This window comes from Triticum urartu, chromosome 6A (assembly GCF_056163025.1).
Source record: "Triticum urartu cultivar PI428250 chromosome 6A, HENAU_Tu73, whole genome shotgun sequence".
NCBI lineage: Eukaryota > Viridiplantae > Streptophyta > Magnoliopsida > Poales > Poaceae > Triticum > Triticum urartu.
The window spans coordinates 82,847,847-82,854,679 of NC_141878.1; the positions used below are offsets into that span (position 1 = coordinate 82,847,847).

The following is a 6,833-nucleotide window of genomic DNA, read 5'->3' on the forward strand; positions in this document are numbered from 1 at the left end:
ACCATGAAAATCAGGGGAGGAGAGAGAGAGGCAATTTGCGTTAACCCTTTCGCAGGTTCCCGTAGATGTAGAAAGATGTGTCCGATCCTGCAATATAGGCCGTCCGATCTATATCTAATGGGTAGGAAGGAAACTATGACAATTTACCCGCACTCCTCTCCACATTTGCAGATAAGGCTTTCCCTCGTTCATCCTTTTCTCCCACAAGATCTTGATCTTCCGTGCAACACACGGGCATTGTGACGCCCGGGTAATCAAGCTACAGTAAACCTCTGCTAATGGTGCCATGTCACCTCGGTTACTGTTGATAAACTCGAGTTAGTTCAAAACTGATTCAAATTCAAATTTGAAATAAAGTCAAACACTAAAAATTTTCAAAAGCTAAAACTATAATGTTCTCAATGTGGCAAATAAATCATAAGTAATTATCGTGGAGGATCCACATTATTATAAAATAATTAAAGGCACTAAAATAAATAAAACAATGACCGAAATAATAACTTAATTGTCTTTTTAATTAATAGAGAATACAAGGCACTTTACTTTTGTCCCAAACTTTTTGTGAGAACAACTGATTTTACAAATCTAATTGAGGGGTGGGTTTCACTTTTTCTAAAAACTATAAACTATTAAATAAGTAAAAGAAAACAGAAACAAGGAAATAAATAAAAGGAACGGTAAAACAAAAACAAAACATAGCAAAAAAAACGAAGCAAGACCCCCCCTCCCCTGGGCCGTTCGGCCCAGCAGGGCACCAGGCCATTGGGCTGGCCCAGCCGCGCCCCTGCATAACCCTCCACACCGAACCCTAAACTGCTACCACCCACACCCCCACTCCTCTCATCCCCCCGCTGGATCTGGATCGGGGCGACGCCCCCGACGACCACGCCTGCGTCCGCTGCCGCCCGAAGGCCTCCCCGTCGCCGGACCAGCACGCCATCGCTGCTCGTCATCGTCGCCCGGAGCTCCTCCGCCTTGTCCTCCATGTCTCCCTCGCCGCCTCGCCTTCGCCGACTCCTCATCATCGGTCTCCTGCGCACCTCGCCATCCGACGCCGCGCCGCTGCGTCTCGAGGTCGTCGCAGTCACGTCCTCGCCGGACCGCCCCGTCCCCGCCTCTCCTTCGTCGGTCCTCCCCGCGCCTCACCGCCCTCTTCTCGCCAACGAGGGGTGAGCTCCCCGTCGACCCCCGTCCTTCTCCCCCTCCGAACGCTACGCCTCATGCCGTTCCGTCGTCGCGCCCGCCTCTGCGTGGTCGCGCCCCGTCGCGGCTCCCGCACGCCCGCGCGTGCCCTGGGCGTGCCTCGCCCGCTGCGCCCACGCTCACACACTCACCCGCCGCTGCCAAACCTCGTCGCCGGCCGTGTTTCTGGCCACCCCAGCACCGGCGACTCGTGCCTCTGGATGCAGCACCCTCCCAGCTGCCTGTAGCACCTCTCTACGCGGCAACCGGTCGTCGGAGACAAGTGACCGGTCATCGTCGGCGTGCTCTGCCATCGCCGTCGTTTAGTGCCAACATGGACGTCATTAGCCTGGTGCTAATTGGCCTCTATGCCACTAACATGTGGGGGCCACGTCGCTAAATAACCTGTGCAAACAAAATGAACTCTGTTAACTAATGACCCACTGATAGGTTGGCCCCACCTACTAATTAACTTAACTAAAAATAGTTAATTAGTGGATTAGTTAATCTAATTAATCAAATCACACTGGCTGGTGGACCCCCTCAAATCTATATTACCTTAACTAGCTAATTAAAACTCATGTTAATAAAACACCCTATGACACCTGGGTCCCACTCCCTTGTTGACTGGTCAACATTGACCTTTGACTTGTTGATTGCTGATGTCATGTTGACGTCATACTGACGTCAGCAAGCACTATTCTGGATAATGTTAGTTTAAATTAATTAAATAAATTTAAAAAATGATTTAAAACTTTAGAAAATCATATAAAATAAACAGTAGCTCGGATGAAAATGTTTTGTACATGAAAGTTGATCAGAACGACGAGACGAATCCAGATACGTAGTCCGTTCGCCCGCTACACATCCCTAGCATAGCAAACACGCAACTTTCCCCCTCCGGTTCATCTGTCCGAAAACGCGAAACACCGGGAATACTTTCCCGGATGTTTTCCCCCTTCGCCGGTATCACCTATCCCTGCGTTAGATCACCTCTAGCACCACGTTTGTCATGTTATGATTTAATTGCTCTGTTATTTATTGTGTTCCCCCTCCGTTACTTCTTTCCGGTAGACTACGAGACCGACGCCGTTGATGACCCGGTCGACTACGGTGTTGACGACCCCTCATTCTTGTCTGAGCAACCAGGCAAGCCCCCCTTTGATCACCAGATATCGCCTACTCTTCTCTATACTGCTTGCATTAGAGTAGTGTAGCATGTTACTGCTTTCCGTTATTCCTATCCTGATGCATAGCCCGTCCTTTCTACTACTGTTGTTACCATTACCTGCTATCCTACTGCTTAGTATAGGATGCTAGTGTTCCATCAGTGGCCCTACACTCTTGTCCTTCTGCCATGCTATACTACTGGGCCGTGATCACTTCGGGAGGTGATCACGGGCATATACTAAATACTTTACACTTTTACATTACTTATGATACTGTTCGGAGATGGGGGCTGAAGGGGCAGGTGGCTCCATCCCGGTAGAGGTGGGCCTGGGTTCCCGACGGCCCCCTACTGTTACTTTGAGGCGGAGCGACAGGGCAGGTTGAGACCACCTAGGAGAGAGGTGACCTGGCCCTGGTCGGCGTTCGCGGACACTTAACACGCTTAACGAGATCTGGGTATTTGATCTGAGTCTAGCCATTTGGTCTATACACACTAACCATCTACGCGGGAGTAGTTATGGGTATCCCGGCGTCGTGGTATCAGCCGAAGCCTTCGTGACGTCAGCGACTGAGTGGCGCCACTAGTAGAAAACAGGGCTATGGTCCAGGCCGGCTCAGCCCATTAGTCCCGGTTCAGTGTAGAACCGGGACTAATGTGGGCATTGGTCCCGGTTCGTGAGCCCAGGGGGCCGGCCGGGCCACGTGGGCCATTGGTCCCGGTTCGTCTGGACCTTTTGGTCCCGGTTGGTGGGACGAACCGGGACCAATGGGCCTCGCTCCTGGCCCACCACCATTGGTCCCGGTTGGTGGCATGAACCGGGACCAAAGGCCCCCCTTTAGTCCCGGTTCTTGCCATGAACCGGGACCAATGAGGTGCCTATATATACCCTCGCCCGCGAGCAGAGCACTCCAGTGCTCTGTTTTTCTCTGGCCGGCGAGGGGAGGGGTTTGTGGTGCTCTAGCTCACCTCCTATGCACATGAGGTGTTCGATGGAATGCCCGAGCCACACTACTTAAACTTTCTCCTCTCGAAGCTCGACCTCCAAGCTCCATTTTCCTCGAGATTTGTCTAGATTTAGCGGTCCGTCACGCCCCGTCCCCGTCTTCACCACCGTCGATCACCCGCGCTGATCTCATCACCGACACCACCGTGGTGAGCCTCTTGTTCTTATCTTCTTTCTGAAAGGAAAAATATTCTTACTTGTCTGTTTAGATAGATACTTGTATCATTTTCTTACATTTATTATTGCATCTTATATAGTGCGATGGTTTTGGTATCCGCCCCCGTCGGCCCTCGTCCTGTCTATGATTCGGATTTGGTATGTATATTATCTTCATAACTATTGGTTCATTTATTGTTTATGAAAATTATGCCGACCAACGTGACATAGATTTTATTTATCTAGGATGTATGTGGATCGGAAATGCCAACCGACCCTATTGTCCAGAGGTTAAATTTAGTTGAAGAAGAAAACAATTTGTTGAAGGAAAAAATAAAAAAAATTGAGGAGGAGAAGATGATATTGGAGTTGCATGTTGCGGATGTCGTCGATGATCACAAGATCAAGATGGATGCAATGCGCTTGAAGATTACAAAGATTAGAAAATATGCCATTCATACCGAGGCTTGGTATCATTATGCCGTTGGATCAATTGTTACCTTGGTTGCGATTATGATCGCATTTGTTTTCGCATTGAAATGTTTTACATAGTTTCAATGTATGGTTTAATTAATTAGATGCTCTGGAGAGCTATATGTTGTTAGATGAGAACTATGTATGCACTTTGGTTTTAATGTGATGATGAACTTCTATTAATTTGGACACTTAATTATATATAATGCACGCAGATGAACTGGCAATGGATGTACGGTGACAGACACACCCGCGAGTACATTAAGGGCGTGCATGAGTTTCTCGATGCGGCTGAGGTAAACAAGCAGAATGGTTTTATGTGTTGTCCATGCACTGAATGTGGGAATACGAGGTCTTACTCTAACCGGAAAATCCTTCACTCCCACCTGCTTTACAAGGGTTTCATGCCACACTATAATGTTTGGACGAGGCACGGAGAAATAGGGGTTATGATGGAAGACGGCGAAGAAGAAGAGTACGATGACAACTATGTGCCCCCTGAATACGGTGATGCTGCAACGGGGGGAGCTGGTGAAGATCAAGAGGAACCAGACGATGTGCCCAATGATGCTGCCACGGGTGAAGCTGCTGAAGATCAAGAGGAACCAGACGATGTGCCTGATGATGATGATCTCCGCCGGGTCATTGTCGATGCAAGGACGCAATGCATTAGTCAAAAGGAGAAGCTGAAGTTCGATCGCATGTTAGAGGATCACAAAAAAGGGTTATACCCCAATTGCGAAGATGGCAACAGAAAGCTCGGTACCGTACTGGAATTGCTGCAGTGGAAGGCAGAGAATGCTATGGCTGACAAAGGATTTGAGAAGCTACTGAAAATATTGAAGAAGAAGCTTCCAAACGATAACGAATTGCCCGACAGTACATACGCAGCAAAGAAGGTCGTATGCCCTCTAGGATTGGAGGTGGAGAAGATACATGCATGCCCTAATGACTGCATCCTCTACCGCGGTGCATACAAGGATCTGAACGCATGCCCGGCATGCGGTGCGTTGTGGTATAAGATCAGACGAGATGACCCTGGTGATGTTGACGGCGAGCCCCTCAGGAAGAGGGTTCCTGCGAAGGTGATGTGGTATGCTCCTATAATACCACGGTTGAAACGTCTGTTCAGAAACGAAGAGCATGCCAAGTTGATGCGATGGCACAGTGAGAACCGAAAGAAAGATGGGAAGTTGAGAGCACCCGCTGACGGGTCGCAGTGGAGAAAAATCGAGAGAAAGTACCGGGATGAGTTTCCAAAGGACCCAAGGAATGTATGATTTGCTTTAAGCGCGGATGGCATTAATCCTTTCGGGGAGTAGAGCAGCAATCACAGCACCTGGCCCGTGACTCTATGTATGTATAACCTTCCTCCTTGGATGTGCAAGAAGCGGAAGTTCATTATGATGCTAGTTCTCATCCAAGGCCCTAAGCAACCCAGCAACGAAATTGATGTGTACCTAAGGCCATTAGTTGAAGAACTTTTACAGCTGTGGAATGGAAACGGTGTACGTACGTGGGATGAGCACAGACAGGAGGAATTTAACCTTAAGGCGTTGCTGTTCGTGACCATCAACGATTGGCCCACTCTCAGTAACCTTTCAGGACAGACAAACAAAGGATACCACGCATGCACGCACTGTTTAGATGACACTGAAAGTATATACCTGGACAAATGCAGGAAGAATGTGTACCTGGGCCATCGTCGATTTCTTCCGACCAACCATCAATGTCGAAAGAAAGGCAAGCATTTCAAAGGCGAGGCAGATCACCGGAAGAAGCCCGCCATGCGCACCGATGTTCACGTGCTTGCTATGGTCAATGATTTACACTACGTAATCTTTGGAAAGGGTCCCGGTGGACTAGCTGTTCCGAATGACGCTGAGGGACACGCACCCATGTGGAAGAAGAAATCTATATTTTCGGACCTACCCTACTGGAAAGACCTAGAGGTCCGCTCCTCAATCGACGTGATGCACGTGACGAAGAACCTTTGCGTGAACCTGCTAGGCTTCTTGGGCGTGTATGGGAAGACAAAAGATACACCCGAGGCACGAGAGGACCTGCAACATTTGCACTAAAAAGACGGCATGCCTCCGAAGCAGTATAAAGGTCCTGCCAGCTACGCTCTTACGAAAGAAGAGAAAGAAATTTTCTTTGAATGCCTGCTCAGTATGAAGGTCACGACTGGCTTCTCGTCGAATATAAAGGGAATAATAAATATGCCAGAGAAAAAGTTTCAGAACCTAAAGTCTCATGACTGCCACGTGATTATGACACAACTGCTTCCGGTTGCATTGAGGGGGCTTCTACCGGAAAACGTTCGATTAGCCATTGTGAAGCTATGTGCATTCCTCAATGCAATCTCTCAGAAGGTGATCGATCCAGAAATCGTACCAAGGCTAAGGAGTGATGTGGCGCAATGTCTTGTCAGTTTCGAGCTGGTGTTCCCACCATCCTTCTTCAATATCATGACGCACGTCCTAGTTCATCTAGTCGACGAGATTGTCATCTTGGGGCCCGTATTTCTACACAATATGTTCCCTTTTGAGAGGTTCATGGGAGTCCTAAAGAAATATATCCGTAACCGCGCTAGGCCAGAAGGAAGCATCTCCATGGGCCATCAAACAGAGGATGTTATCGGGTTTTGTGTTGACTTCATTCCTGGCCTTAACAAGATAGGTCTCCCTAAATCGCGGTATGAGGGGAGACTGACTGGAAAAGGCACTCTGGGAAGAGACTCAATAATATGCAGGGACGGATATTCTTGGTCTCAAGCACACTACATAGTTCTACAGAACTCTACCTTGGTGACCACGTATGTCGATGAACACAAGAACAGTCTGC

At 48.6% G+C, this 6,833-nt stretch overlaps 1 long non-coding RNA gene across 1 annotated transcript; it reads left to right on the forward strand.

Annotated features, from left to right (window-relative positions):
* Window positions 1-829: 829 nt before the first annotated feature.
* On the forward strand, window positions 830-4,204 carry LOC147964106 (uncharacterized). The gene is made up of 4 exons (XR_015607383.1): window positions 830-1,169; window positions 2,257-3,505; window positions 3,614-3,671; window positions 3,759-4,204. It is a non-coding gene; the product is annotated as an uncharacterized LOC147964106 (long non-coding RNA).
* The last annotated feature ends 2,629 nt before the right edge of the window (window positions 4,205-6,833 follow it).